Source organism: Macrotis lagotis, chromosome 8 (assembly GCF_037893015.1).
Source record: "Macrotis lagotis isolate mMagLag1 chromosome 8, bilby.v1.9.chrom.fasta, whole genome shotgun sequence".
NCBI classification, from domain to species: domain Eukaryota; kingdom Metazoa; phylum Chordata; class Mammalia; order Peramelemorphia; family Peramelidae; genus Macrotis; species Macrotis lagotis.
This window is the reverse complement of record NC_133665.1, coordinates 142,992,157-143,006,760: the sequence shown is the minus strand read 5'-3', so window position 1 is coordinate 143,006,760 and position 14,604 is coordinate 142,992,157. Positions and strand designations below refer to the sequence as shown.

Sequence of the window (14,604 nt, the reverse complement as noted above, 5' to 3'; positions counted from 1 at the left end):
GTGACATGATGTTTGTCCTTCATTCTCAAAGAAGACTGTGACATCAGGGAGGAGATGCCATGATAAGCACATGAATTTGATTTGAGTGAGGAGGTGCTGTGCTAAGTCACTAGCCTCACCTACTCCTCCAGAGCCATCTGGATCTAGGTGCCAGATGTGAATCAGGATGACTGGAATTGGCTCTGGATTTGAGGCAGTCAGGGTTAAACTCAGCTAGAGAGTATCAAGCATCTGAGGCTGGATTCTAACTCCTGACCTTCTGACTCCAAGGCTAGTGTACCATCTAGCTGCCCCATGACCTACTCTGTTATTGGATTAGGCAATGACAGGCATAAATAGGAGGTGGTGTGTTCCAGCCAGGAAGCTGCTTGGCCTTGACAAGACTTGGTGTCCATTAGCCACGTGACCCTTGAGACATCTGGAAGCCTAGGGAGCAAGCAGGGAGTGGTGTTTCCCAGCTGGTGGAAACCAAAGGAGGAAGCAGGCCAACTGGTGGAAACCAAGGCTACAGGAGAGTGTTTGTTCCAGCCTGAGCCCAGGTCAGTTGATCTAATAGAAAATCAACCAATAAGACTTGATTAAGCACCCACTATGTGTCAGTCCCTGCCTTCAAAGAGCTTCCATTACATTAAACATGAAGACTATGACACCCCACACTCAAAAACAGAGACACATGACTCAAATAGCTACCGATGGACCTTCATCTTTTCTATGATCCAGTTTAGAATCAATGCTCTTAATTCCCCAGTCATTCCCCAGCCAATGATCTTGTCTTTTCACATAAGCAATGGTGACATTCATTCAACACTCCTCGGGGATCCCTCCTTTCTCTTCCTCAGTGTAGACCTAACCCTTGGCCTTCTCTCCTCTAACCATTGTGGGGAAAATCCTGGATGAGAAGATGGAATCACAGACCTGGACGGGACCTTCGATCTCATCCCCTCCTACTTCCTCCTCTCATAGCTCATCTCTCTTGGCCCCAGCTTCTAGAAGTGACTGGCCCAAGGTCATCCAGGGAGCTGCTGAGAGCCCTGGATCCCCTTGGCAGGCCAAGCTCTACCCTCCCGCCCCCATCCTGCTCCAAGACTCAGAACTGACAAAGTTGATTTTCTTTCTTTTCTTTTCTTCTTATAAATTCAATAAATAAATGAACAAGTAAACATGATTAATTGATGAAATGGAGGAGCCCGAGGAGGGGGGAGTCAGATGGCCCGGCTTGCTGGCGGAGCTCAGCTTTCCAGCTTCAAGGGGTAGCATGGGGGAAGCCTCAGCATTGGGTCCCCCCCAGCCCCCCCCGTCTTTGGGATAGCCCCACTGGGTGGGGGGGGGTGAGGGCAGCCACCGAGCCTCCGGTGCCCACATCGAGTACGCGGGCGCCTGGGAAGGACCCTCCCCCGTGGCCAGTCTGCCTCCCTCCTAGCTAGCAGGACCTCTCTGGGGAGGCCGCAGCGACTAAGCCGGGGTCACAGGTGCGTGAGGGGAGCCCGGGCTGGGGGGCCAGGCAGGCCGGCCCGGGCACTGCCCAGCCATGGCCTTGCCCTCCTCCAGCCTGGCGGGGGGGGGGGCAGCTGGGCCCCGCCCCAAGCCCTCAGGGGTGAGCCCGCGGGGGGCTAGCGGGGTGGGGGGGCGGGGGCCGAGGGGAGCGGCCCGCCCCGCCCGCCGGGGCTGGCTCTCCCCCACTCCGGGCTCCGGTTCCGAACACGTGGGGCCGGCTGGGGCTGGGGGGCGAGGCCGGCAGCGCCTGCGTTGGGGGTGTCCGCCCGGACTTCGGGGCGAGGAGGAGAGGAGGGAGGGAGGCGCGTCAGCAGGAGGGAGCGCAGTGCCGCAGCTCGGCGGCCTCGGCGGCGCAGCGGAGCCGGAGCAGGAGCGGCCCCGGGGGCGGACCCCCGAGGGGAGGCTGGGGGCGCGGGCACCCCCGCCGCAGCGCCCCGCGGCGCCCCGCAGCCCGGCTGGGACAGCGGCGGCACCCCGCCGGCCGGAGCCCGCGCAGGTGAGGCGGCCCGGCTGGCCCCGGGCTCGGAGGCCGGCCCCCGGCCGGGGTGGGGGGCGGCCGGGGAAGGGGGTCCCCAGCGCGGCCCTCCCCCGCCCTCCGCGCCAGGCTCGGGGCCGGGCCGGGCCGGGGGTCCGGCGCGGAGAGTGAGCCGCTGTCAGCGGTGACCTTGAGCCGGCGCCGGAGCCTCCGAGGCCGGGCTGGCCCGGGCTGGGGATGGACGGAGCGGGGCCGGGGCTGCGGCCGCCCGGCCCCCGGGGCCGGCCCGGGGAGGCCGGGGAGGCCGGATTCGGGGAGGGGGCTGCAGGGCGTCGGGTCCACGGGAAACTTTTGGAGCACCTGAGCAGCTGCTTGGGAAGGGGAGGAGCCTGAGCAGGGTCGGCCCGGGGACACGGGCTCGGAGTTGGGGGGCGCCGCTGCCCCCGAGAGGAGAGGAGCTCCTCTCCGCGAGGGCCCGGGGTCGGACCCCGTCACCGCCCCCCGAAGCCTCGCAGCGCTGGCCCGGCTTTCCCCGGGGATGGGGCGAGGGTGTGTGTGTGTGTGTGTGTGTGTGTGTGTGTGTGTGTGTGTGTGTGTGTGTGTGTGTGTGTGTGTTGTATGTGTGTGTGTGTGTGTCTGTGTGTGTGTGTGTGTATGTGTGTGTGTGTGTGTGTGCGCGCGCGCGTGTGTGCGTGTGTGCTGGGGAGGTCCGGGGACCGTGCCCGCTGCTCTGCCACGGGAGAGGGGAGATGCTCTGGGGCGGGACCCCGGCTCTGCTCCCAGACCCTTTTCGCTTCGGAGTTTTTGACGGGTCCGCCTCCGCAGGGTGGGCTGGCCCTGCGGGCTCTCTGCAGCGTGTTGGACTCGGATCCCAGATTCTTTGGACCCCTCCCCGCCGAAGGCAGAGCCGCCCCCCATTCCGCCCCTGCTGGGGCTCGGACGCTCCCCGCCCAGGTTAGCTGCGGTTGGAAATCTCCGCCTGGCAGATTTGAGCTTTTCTTTGAGTCTGAGCTTTTCTTGCGGTAGCAGAACCCTGGCGATCCCCAGGCCCCTGAACTTGTCGTTCATTAAAGCGTTCGAGTTATTAAGAGCAGCTGTGCCAGGCGCTGTCTGGCACCGGGGATGTTGCGCCCAACTGGATGGGAAAGCCACGTCCTTAGGGAAGGTGCAAATGCCCTCACTCAAGGCCAGGGCCTGTGGCTCTTTATTCTTAGGACTTTAGAACTGGAAAGGGTCGAGAAATCATTCTAGCTCCATGCCCTCTTTTTAAGGAGGAGGTCTTTGGGGCCCAGAGAGCAGCAGTAACTTGTCCCAAGGTCACTCAGCTAGTTTGTCTGGTGGGCTGAGGTTCCCTAAGGTGTAAGGTACATTGGGGTTTGGTTTGGACGCCCAGGAAGCTTAGTTTTTAGTGTTGTTTGTTAAACATACACCAACAATTTCTATTAAATCCCTTGGCTAGTTGAGACGGGGATGGGAGCAAATCAAAGGACCTAGTTTTCGGCAGTTCTTGAGTTAGGGATATTTCTCAGGGGCCGTATTAAGAAGAAAAGACCTGCCTGGGGTAAGAAAATATGGGATCAGAGAAATCTTGGCCAGCCAGCGCTGTCTAGACTGTCTGACTCATGACTAAGATAGCAGTGTTTCTTTAATATAAGGGCTCAGTTACTACTACCAGTCATCCTTTGGTATTGAAAAGGACCTTGCCAACCAACCAAGTGATAGGTCTTGTGACAGGCTCAGAGATTGGAGAATGAGAGATTCAACCTACCCAAAATATTTAGGCTGAGCCTGTTTCCCCCCTCCTACCTCCCAAATAAATATGAGGCACAACCTGTCTTTTCTCCATTAAAGCCAAGTCTCTCCCTCTTCCATCTCCCTTCCTTTCTCCTCCAACATGAAGTAGGGACAAGGTTATGGAAGGGATGGAAAAGACAGGATGTTACAATTCCTGAATCTTCCAGAAAGCCAACTTGAATTTTCTTGTTTCCACATTTTATATTTAGTTTTTTTTTCGTTTTTTTTGCAAGGCAAATGGCGTTAAGTGGCTTGCCCAAGGCCACACCGCTAGGTAATTATTAAGTGTTTGAGACCCAATTTGAACCCAGGTACTTCTGACTCCAGGGCCGGTGCTTTATCCACTGCGCCACCTAGCTGCCCCTATTTAGTTTAATTTTATTTCCTTTTTTTGTTTGTTTTCTAGGTTTTCTAGTTTTTTATCCACCCCTTGGTAACTCCTTTCTCTCAGGGAATAATAATAATAATAATAATAATAATAATAATAATGATAATGTTGATGATGATGATGATGTTTGTCCTTCATTCTCCAAGAAGCCTATGATATCAGGGTGATGATGTCATGACAAGCATGTGAATTGGATTTGAGTGAGGGGAGGCTGTGCTAAGTCATCAGCCTCACTTTCTCCTTCAGAGCCATCTGGATCCAGTGACCAGAGATGAATCAGGATGACTGGAGATGGCCCTTGGATGTGAGACAGTCAGGGTTAAGTGAATTGTCTAAGGTCACACAGCTAGTAAGTGATAAGTTCTGAGACTGGATTCAAACTCCTATCCTCCTGACTCCAAGACCAGTGCTCTATCCACTTCACCACCTTAGCTGCCTCTTTTTCAGGGAACCAAGGACTTGAGAGACTAAGGGGGGAATTGTGGGCACCTACAATGAAGTTGCTTCAAAGAAAGGACAGGAAAGAATAGGACCTCAGCTCTCAAGAATAGGATCTTGACCACTGGCCAAGGTGGTAGGAGAATACCCAGGAGCCTGAGGGCATCTAAGTCATTACTATTTGGTCTAAGCTGGACTTTTACCTTGGCCTTCATCTTCCTTGGATGGGGGAAGAAAATGGAGAGGGTTTCTCTATGGAGAAAGGTTGCTGTGGTTGGAGTGATATATCCATCCCCAGGAAGATGGAGTGGGACCAGGGCCAGGGGAATTAGGGTAAGGATATGGGTTGAATTGGTGGGGAGAGCCCTGGGCCCATGATGGAGCTCTAGTCACTTTGATAACTCTCTCTAGGTGGTCTCAGCCTTTCTGGGGTGTTACAAGACAAGGCCAGCAGCACTTAGAGGAGAAGGGAATACCCTTTATCCAAGGGCTTTCAAGGTCTTTCAGTGGTGTTTGATGTGAGGTGCAGGTTTACACTTGTCTGCATCTAGATGGCCCCTGAATTCTCTTCCAGTTATAAATTTCTTTGGCATTAGGGGTTGGGGTCTCTCTCTCTCTCTCTCTCTCTCTCTCTCTCTCTCTCTCTCTCATTCTCCCCTAGTGGAGATCAGCACCTGGTCAGCAACTGAGTGGTCTTAGTGAGTTTCCTCTTTCCTGGAACTTGTCAGCATCAACACCACATCTTTACTCTAAGGTCAGGAACAACACTTTGTTTTTTTTAGTACCCATCTTAGAAATACCTACATTCTTACTCACCCAGAATTTTCTTCCCTAATGAAATCACAAGTTTAAATGCATTCCCCAGCCTACACACACACACACACACACACACACACACACACACACACACTCTCTGTCTGCATAAATGCACATACATACATATATATATTCAATCCCTCTTTGTAAAATATATACTTAAATATATACATATTATATTTTAATATATTTAAATATTTAAAAATGATATGATATCGTTGGTGTTGATATCCCCCCCCCCGCATTGACACAGATTGCAAGTCCTTCCCATCAGAGTGAAAATGATAAACAAGAAGGTTGAACTCAATGGCTTCTAAGATCCCTTTTTGCTCTAAATGTAAGATTCTATAATTTGCTAGGGCAGGGGCCCAGCTTCTGGTTGGGAACTTAACTAGACTGGCCTTTAGAGGATAGTGCCTGAGTCTGTACTTGTAGAATTTGCCACAGTGGGGGGGTGTAGGGACACATACCTCTCTGTGTGGTGGCACCATATTTTTCATAAGAACATTTCTGAGCTACCAACTTCAACTGGTCAGAGGTGAAGTCGGTGGCAGCCTATGCAATTGGAGGAAGAGGGGACAATAGAAATAGCATCCTTCCCCTTCCAATACCACTTCCTTGTTTCTGAGAAGAAAGACATATGGTTAGGTGCCTAGTGGGAGGGAAGAGGTCACTTAGTCAACCAGCATTTATTAATCACCCCACTGGGGATAAGCAAGAAAAGCAAGAGATAATTCCTGTTTTTGAGGAGCTCACAGTGTCATGTGGAAGAGAGGGCCAACATGTAAACAACTGTGCACACACAAGCTATATCTGGGATAATCAACAGAGGATAAATAATCAACAGAAGGAAGACATTAGAATGGGGGGACAATAACCATTCATTTTTCTAAAGCTCGTTAAAGTTGACAAAATTATTTCCCACAATAACCCTGTGAAGTGTGGGAAGTGCAAGAATTAATATCCCCCTTTTACTGATGGGGAAACTGAGACCCAGAGAAGTGCAGGGGATTGAACTATTAGTAATTATGTGAACTGAGATAATAAACCCAGGTCTTTCCTAACTTCAAATCCAGTGAATTCTTCATTATATCATGACTGCCATTGTTGTGTATGAGGGTTTTCTTGGGCACCTGGGGGTGAGAGGAGGTGATGAGAAAAGGTAGGTGTCTGAGTGGTATATGGAGGGCAGAAATCTCAGACACCAGCTGTTAGAACACATGACTGGATTTGTACTCAAGAAAATTTGATCTCAAATCCAACTTCATAAACTTGGTAACTCTTTAACCTGGGGCAAGACAATAAACCTTACTGTGCTTCCATTTCTCTATAAAATGGGGTTAATAATCACACCTACTTTATAGGGTTTGTAATTAAGATCAAAAGAGATAACATATAAGAAAACTTGAAGTGATGTGTAAATTATTGTTACTGTTATTATTATTATTATTATTATTAAAACCAGTTCAAACTAGGCTTTGGGAAGTAAATTGCTATCTGGCAAAACTAAAGTATTCCATTCTCCTACTGGATCTTTATGCCTTCTGGGGGGTCTTTAATACATTTTGGGGAAAGGGGATTTGAGAGTTTAGAGGGAAGTGAGGGGACATTGGAGGTGAAGGGAGGTGAGTGAAATTGAGGGATAATTGCTACTTGAGCTGCAATTATCAGCAATTATCTTAGTTCTTTCATCTTCCCGGTACAATGAAGACAGAACACAATCAGACAGAGCAGTAGGATTGTGTTCGAAAAGTTCACCTGTAAGTTGGCTTGTTTGGAACCTGGAAAACATTCTCCCATAGAAACCATTTTGTAAATGGTAGTTAGGTTCCCAGGTGACCTGAGAGAAACCCACAATGCACCTGAACTCTAAGAAAGAGACATCATTGTGTCATGGAAAGAGGAACTGGACTTTGAATATGGAAACCCGTGTCCTTTTTTTCTCCCTGGTCCTGATACCAATTTTGTGATTTGGGAAAAGTTATTTTGCCCCAGTGGACCTCAATTTCCTTTTTTTTGTAAAATGAAAGTCCCAGATCTTTGAGTTACTTCTCTAACATTGTTGACTATGTTGCAGATATAGAATGGGAAGTTTTCTGTCATATATTTATTGAGTGCATAAAGGGTGCATTGCAGTGTTCTGGCTAATATATTAAAATTGCAGTGTTTATCCCTCAGGAGTGCCAAACTATAAAGATAGTAATCAAATAAAATAGTTAATCTGAAACTAACAAATTTATTCTCTAAATCATGACGATTGTACATTCAGGTAATTGAGCATAAAGGGTGCATGTATAAATAGTTTTATATAAATGATTACTTATTTTTACAAAGTCAACCACATTTTTAGTTTTTTTTCTTCTTACTCTGTTGGATATCCCTTTTATATAGTAAGTCAATATGAATCATTTCCCCTGATTTCACATACCAATTAAATCTTCCCTGAAGACCAGAGGTTCAGTCTGTTCTTTAGTCTATAATTGAAGGATGAAATAGATAATTATGTATGAAAGCCACTAGGTTCTATGTGACCTGGGCAATGGAAAATCTGGAATATGATTTTATCTTCAGATGCTTGTGAGACAGATTAAAGAGAAAACATTTGTCTACCCTCAAGGAACTTATATTTATGTGGAAGATGACTTGAAGTTTGCTGAAAAAGGAACATCCTGAAGAGTAGAGGATCCCACAAAAGGGAAGCAGAAAGAATCATGCTTATTTGAAGCCTTTTATTCAATACAGAAAGACACCTAGAAAGCAGGTCATGGGAAGATTAGTTTAAGTCTTTGGGGAATGTTTCATTTGGAGAAGAAATTTCATTTGGGGGACATGATCATATCAATCATAGATTCAGAGCTAGCGGGGCTTTGCAAGCTGCCTAGTTCATCCATCTCTATTTTATAGATGAAGGAAACAGGCTCAAAAAACTAATGTGATATGCCCAAGGTCACATAGGTAGTAAGTATCAGCACTAAGATTTGAACTCAGGTTCAAAGACAGCACATTTTATACTCTCCTACACTGCCTCCTTTGGTAGTGGTCTTCAAATATTTGAAGGTATTTAAAAATATATTTTATTCCCCCAATTATATGTTAAATCAATTTTTTAACATTTTTTTAAAAAAGTTTTGAGTTTCGAATTCTGTCCCTTCTTCCTTCCTCCTCTTTCCTCCTCTTGATTCGGTAAGCAATCAGATATAGATTATATGTGTGCGATTGTGTAAAACGGTTCCACATTAGTCATTTTGTACAGCAAGACTCAAAAGAAAAATAATGAAAGGAATAAAGTGAAAAACAACATGCTTCAGGGGGAGTGTATGCTTCATCATGAGTCCTTTGGAATTTTCTTGGATCATTGTATTGCTGAGAAGAACTAAGCCACTAACAATTGGTTATTCATCAAATAATATTGCTGTTAATACGTTTAATGTTCTCCTGGTTTTGTTCACTTCACTTTGCATCACTTCATCTAAGTCTTGCCAGTGGTTGAATCAGTTCACAACTTCACCAAGAGTACATTATTGTTCCAGTTTTCCCACATTTCCTCTAATATCTATCATTTCCCTTTTTTTTAAATTCTATTAGCCAATATGATAAGATATGAGGTGAGGTCTTTCAAGTGATCTGTTAGATAGAATTGAATCTAGACCTCAAGAAAGTTAGATCACAAGGGGATCATGTATAGATTTCAGAGGAGACAGTGAACTTGGATTAAAAAAATACACCTTCATTTCAAAATAGTTTCCTTATGTATTTAAAATATTGTTCTGAGAAGGGGTCAATTGGCTTTATCAGACTGTCAAAGGGTCCATGATATAAAAATAGTTAATGTTTTGGATTACATAGTTCATAGTAATCTAGGAAACACAACAATGGAGATGCAGTAGAGAGCCCTGATCTTGGAGTCAGGAGGACGGGAGTTTGAATGTAGCCTCAGACACTTGACATTTACTAGCTGTATGACCTTGGGCAAAGCACTTAACCTGGATTGCCTCCCATCCAGGGCCATCTCCAGTTGTTCTGATTCATATTTGGTCACTGGCTCCATAGAAGAAAGTGAAGCATGACTTAGTACAGCACCCCCCCCCCACCAAATCCAATTCAGGTGTCATGGTGTCACCTTCCTGATGTCATGGTCTTTTTCTTTTTCTATTTATTTAAGGCAATGGAGTTAAGTGACTTGCCCAAGTTCACACAGCTGGGCAAATATTAAGTGTCTGATGTCAGATTTGAACTCAGGTCCTCCTGACTCCAGAGTCAGTGCTCTATCCGCTGCCCATGTCATGGTCTTTTTTAAGAATGAAGGACAATATTATCATCAACAGAGACCAAGGATAGAAATTATAGGAAGCAGATTTATTTCTTCTCTAAGAAAGAATATCCTTAAAATTATAACTCTTCCACTATGCACTTCGTTTTATAGTCAGACAATGAGCTTCCTCATCAGTAGCAGTATTCAAGCAGGACAGGGATGGGTTTTGGAGGGGGATGATCCCTGTAGTAGGTGGGAATTTGGGACGGCCTCTGAGCTCTCTTTTAAAGCTGAGATTTTAGATGGTTGTCTAGAGCAGATGGGTCTTGAGCTGCAGTTTAATCAACTAAAGGGAAGGAGATTTAGGGGTTCCAGAAAGCAAGTAAGAAATTGCTTTAGTTAACATAGTGGAAGGACAGTTCTGAGACCCAAGAATGACAGAGAAGTGTCGTCCAGATTGGGACAGAAAAAAATTAAAAATGTGTTTGATTTTGTAAAAAGTGAGTAATCATTTATGTAAAACTATTTATTTCTATTGCTAGAATTTCTAGAACTTTCAGATCATAGTGGAAAGAGTAGCCTTGCTTTGCTTTTGTATTATTGGGAAAGCTTCTAGTATATCCCCAATACACGTGGAGGGAGGTTAGTTTAGATTACATCGGGGGCTCTTAATTAAAACCATTTCAGGAGTCTGTGATAATAATTGGGAAATGACTAAACAAGTTGTGGTATGTAATTGTAATGAAACATTATGCTATATTTTTAGGAATGAGAATGGGCTATGGCAGGTACTGAGAGGGGATGGGTATGGTAAGTGTTAATTACTGAAGAACTCTGGTGATAACCGCAAATTTTCCTCTAGGGGGTGGCAGGATGGAGCCAGTGACTCTGGGGAGATGTAGACCATTGTCAAAGTGATCAGCTTGGCCAGTGAAGGTAGATGAAACTCATAGAAATAGGCAGTCAACAAATGTTATTCAATTGGATCTACTACAGCTTTGTGTGGGATACAAAAGACTAGGGCACAGGCAGGGTTCTGTCCTATGAGAGTCTGGTTGTTGGTCGTGATTGGTCATGAAATTCTGAGTACAAGACCCCAGACATTTATATGGTGCCAGATACTATGTTCAGTCATGTCCCACTCTTTATGACCTCACTTGGAGTTTTCTTGGCAAACATACAAGTTTGCCATTTCTTTCTCCAGTTCATTTTACAGATGAGGAAACTGATGCAAACAGGCTTAAGTGACTTGTCCAGGGTCTTCCTAACTTCAGGTTCAACACTATCCACCAACCTACCTAGCTGCCAGGAACTATGTTAAGTCCTTTATCTCATTTGATCCTCAGAACATCCCTGGAGATAGGTTTTGTTATTATTCCCATTTTAGAAATGAGGAAACAGATTAAATGACACAGGGTTGCACAGCTAATAAGTATCTGAGACCTCATTTGAACTCAGGTCTTCTTGACTCCAGGTTCATCATTTTATGCACGGGACCAACTAACTGTTCACCAGACAATACAGTGTAGACTGAGGCTTATTTTACTGTGGCAGGAATTCAGGGAGGGAGCTTGAAAAATTCCCATGAGTGAGAATTTGGGTAGGTAGAGGTGACTGAAGAGGTCATTCCAGTTAGAGGGATCATAAGATTGAAGGCAAAGGATCATTTTTTTTCTTTTTCAGCTTTTTTTTTTTTTTGCAAGACAAATGGGGTTAAGTGGCTTGCCCAAGGCCACACAGCTAGGTAATTATTAAGTGTCTGAGGCTGGATTTGAACTCAGGTACTCCTGACTTCAGGGCCAGTGCTCTATCCCAAAGGATCATTCTTTTTTTTTTTTTAACTTATAAAATAACTGTCTTCATTTATTAGAGCTTTTCCCCTATCTGGGGGTCACCCTAAGGTTCAGTTCTTTTTTTTTTTTTATTAAATGTATTATTTGAGTTTTACAATTTTTCTCCCAATCTTACTCCCCCCCTCGCCCAGAAAGCAATCTGTCAGTCTTTATTTTGTTTCCATGTTGTACATTGATCCAAATTGAGTGTGATGACAGAGAAATCACACCAAAGGATCATTCTTAAAACTATTCATGTGACAGGGAGAGGAGCTATCTGATTATTGAAGAGGAAATGGTGGAAAGTAAGGCTGGATGGGTAAAGTAGGACTTCCTTTTTTATAGAGAGCCTTGAATGCCAGGCAGGGGATTTAGATGTGATAAAATCTCAAAAGGGAACCATAATAGAATTTGAATTAAGATTTAAAAATTTTTTTTTTCCTTTTTTTTTTTTTAGGAAAGTTGGGTTAGGGATGATATAAAGGATGGAATGGAAATAGAGAACATTAGAAGGGGTTCATAGAAAAAAGCAATGGATTTGAAGTCAAGGACCTGGGTTCTTCTCTAGATAAATCTCTCTCTGTCTGTCTTGGTCTTTCTCTGTCTCTGTCTCTTTGTCTCTGTTTCTGCCTAGGAAAGAGGGAAAGTTTTATCTCTCCTTTATCCAAAATTATTCCTTTAATTTTTTCCCTCATCTTATTTCTATCATCATTTCTAAAACTTTCAAATCATAGTGGAAAGAGTGAGTAGCCTTGCTTTGCTTTTGCATTATTGGGAAAGCTTCTAGTATATTCCCAATACATGTGGAGGGGGGTTAGTTTAGATTAGATCAGGGGCTCTTAACTAAAACCATTTCAGGAGTCTGGAAACTTAGATGGAAAAAATTGCATCAATATTTCAATATAATTGGTTTCCTTTGTCATCCTCCGTATTTTATTTTGTGTATTAAGAATATTATTCTGAGGTTTTATCAGACTATGAGAGAGAATAATAATGCAAAAAAGTCAAGAATTTTTTCACTTCTTAGCCTTCAAGGTCCCTTCCGATTTCAGATCTCTTATTGTAAGGCATCAGGCTTTCAGAGACCATTTAGGAACATTGCAGCAATCTAAGAATGTGTAGATGTGGAACGACTTGGATGTTGTTCATGGCCAGGGAAAGGGAAAGGACAACAGCCATTATGAGGAATAGATAGTGTGTTGACTGACTGACTAACTAGGAGGAGAGAGATAGTCAGCATCAATGGGGAAAGAGAGAAACACGGTTCGGGAGCCAGGAGATCGAGAGACAGAATGTCATAGTGGACAGAGTACGGAGATATAAGTGCTGGATTTGAAACTTGTTGATCACACTAGCCCCAAACAATTTACTTAACCTCATCAAGATTCAGTTTCCTCAATCTGGAAAATGAGGGGTTTGAATTAGATGACCTTCTGAGGTCCCTTCTAATTTTGCTTCTTGCACTCCTTTGTCTATCCTGATTTTTGAAATCAATTTTAAAAATTGGTTTAAGCCTTATTCCTTAAACCAATAACCTATGGATTTGTTTTAAAGACTTCTTTTTATAATATAGTTTGAAGTCTGGAAGTGCTAGTCCCCCTTCTTTTATTATTTTTTCCCTCAATATTCTAGACTGTTTCTTTTTCCAAGTGAAGTTTTTATTTTGTCAAATTCTGTAAAGTATCACTTTGATAATTTGATTGGTACAGTATTAAAACTATAAATTAATTTTGATAATATGATTTTTGTTATTTTTAGTATGGCTCAGCCATGAGCACTGAATATTTCTCCAGCTATTTTGGCGATACTTTATTGCTTCAAAGAGCACTTTGTAATTGAATCTAAGTATTTTTATGGACTTTGGTAGATTAATGCCCAGAAATTTTATGTTTTGCAGTTATTTGGAATGTAATTTTCCTTTCCATTATTGCCTATTGGATTTTGTTGTATGCACAAATGCCAGTGATATTTAAGACTTTATTTTCTGGACTTTGACTTTGCCAGAACTATTAACTACCTGTACCTTTGCTGGTTCCCTAAGATTTTTAAAGTAGATCGTTGTAGCCACAGTAAAGAGAAAATTATTACTCAAAATTATTCCTTTAATTATTTTCTCATCTTATTTCTCTTGCTAGCATTTCTAGAACTTTCAAATCATAGTGGAAAGAATGAGTAGCCTTGCTTTGCTTTTATATTATTGGGAAAGCTTCTAATATATCCTTAATGCATATAGTGCTTGCTTTTGGTTTTAGATAGATGTCTTTATGATATTAAAAAAGTCTGCTGTGCCTAAATTTTGTAGTTTTAAGCATGAATGAGTATTGTGTTTTGTCAAAGGTTTTCCCCAAATCTATTGTGATCATCGTATAGTTTTGGATGATTTTGTTTTTAATATGATTTCTTTTATTGATTTTTTCCCCTAAATCATCCTTGACTCCCTTGTACAAACCTACCTTTGTCAGGAAAAATGATTTCTTGGGTTAATTAATATGATTTGTTTACTTAAGATTTTTGAATTGACTTTCGAAGGTCTGTGTCGGTTCGTAGTTCTCCTTCTGTGCATTGTTCCTTGTTTTGGAAATTAGAACTCTGATTCATAAAAGGTAGATTGTGTTCTTTCTCAAATTTTGAGAATAATTTGTAAAGCATCAATATTTTTGTTACCCTGTTGTCTATAGTTTTGATATGCATAGTTCCTTTTTTCTTATTCATATTTAATTAATTCATGATCTTTATACTTATTTAGTTCTTTGCAGGTCTCTGTATTCCTCATGGAATTAATGCTTCTAAAATACTTATTTTGAATTCTCCCTTCCAAAGTTTCCATATTCTTGCTTTGTAGGTCTTATTCTCTAGCTCCCTTTTTCTATTTGGTCTCCCTCTTTGAAATAACAATTTCTACATGTCATAGAGAGGATATTGCCCCATGGTAGGAATTTTCCTATGTCCCTGATTAGGCAGCTCATTATTATTATTAACCTTTGCCCTCCCTGTGGTCATTCCTCCTCCCCCTCCTCTTTTGTCAGGACATTTTCTCCTTGTGTCTATACCCTCCCACTCTTCTGGGTGTCTGTTACCCCAGGAGTCTGATTTCTCCTTTTCCTGAGCCAGGATG

The 14,604-nt window shown here is 43.8% G+C and overlaps 1 protein-coding gene across 10 annotated transcripts in view; it reads left to right on the top strand.

Moving 5' to 3' along the window:
* The first annotated feature begins 1,426 nt into the window (after positions 1 to 1,426).
* ATP2B2 (ATPase plasma membrane Ca2+ transporting 2) overlaps positions 1,427 to 14,604 on the top strand; it is a 681,398-nt gene continuing 668,220 nt past the window's right edge. For 5 of the 10 annotated variants that reach the window (XM_074198568.1, XM_074198575.1, XM_074198587.1 and 2 more), the window contains exon 1: positions 1,959 to 1,990. The gene's annotated coding sequence lies outside the window, so the exon portion shown is untranslated. Of the gene's footprint in view, positions 1,470 to 1,958; positions 1,991 to 2,759; positions 2,924 to 14,604 lie in introns of those variants that run through there. The other 5 variants (XM_074198585.1, XM_074198583.1, XM_074198582.1 and 2 more) reach the window with 3 other exon arrangements.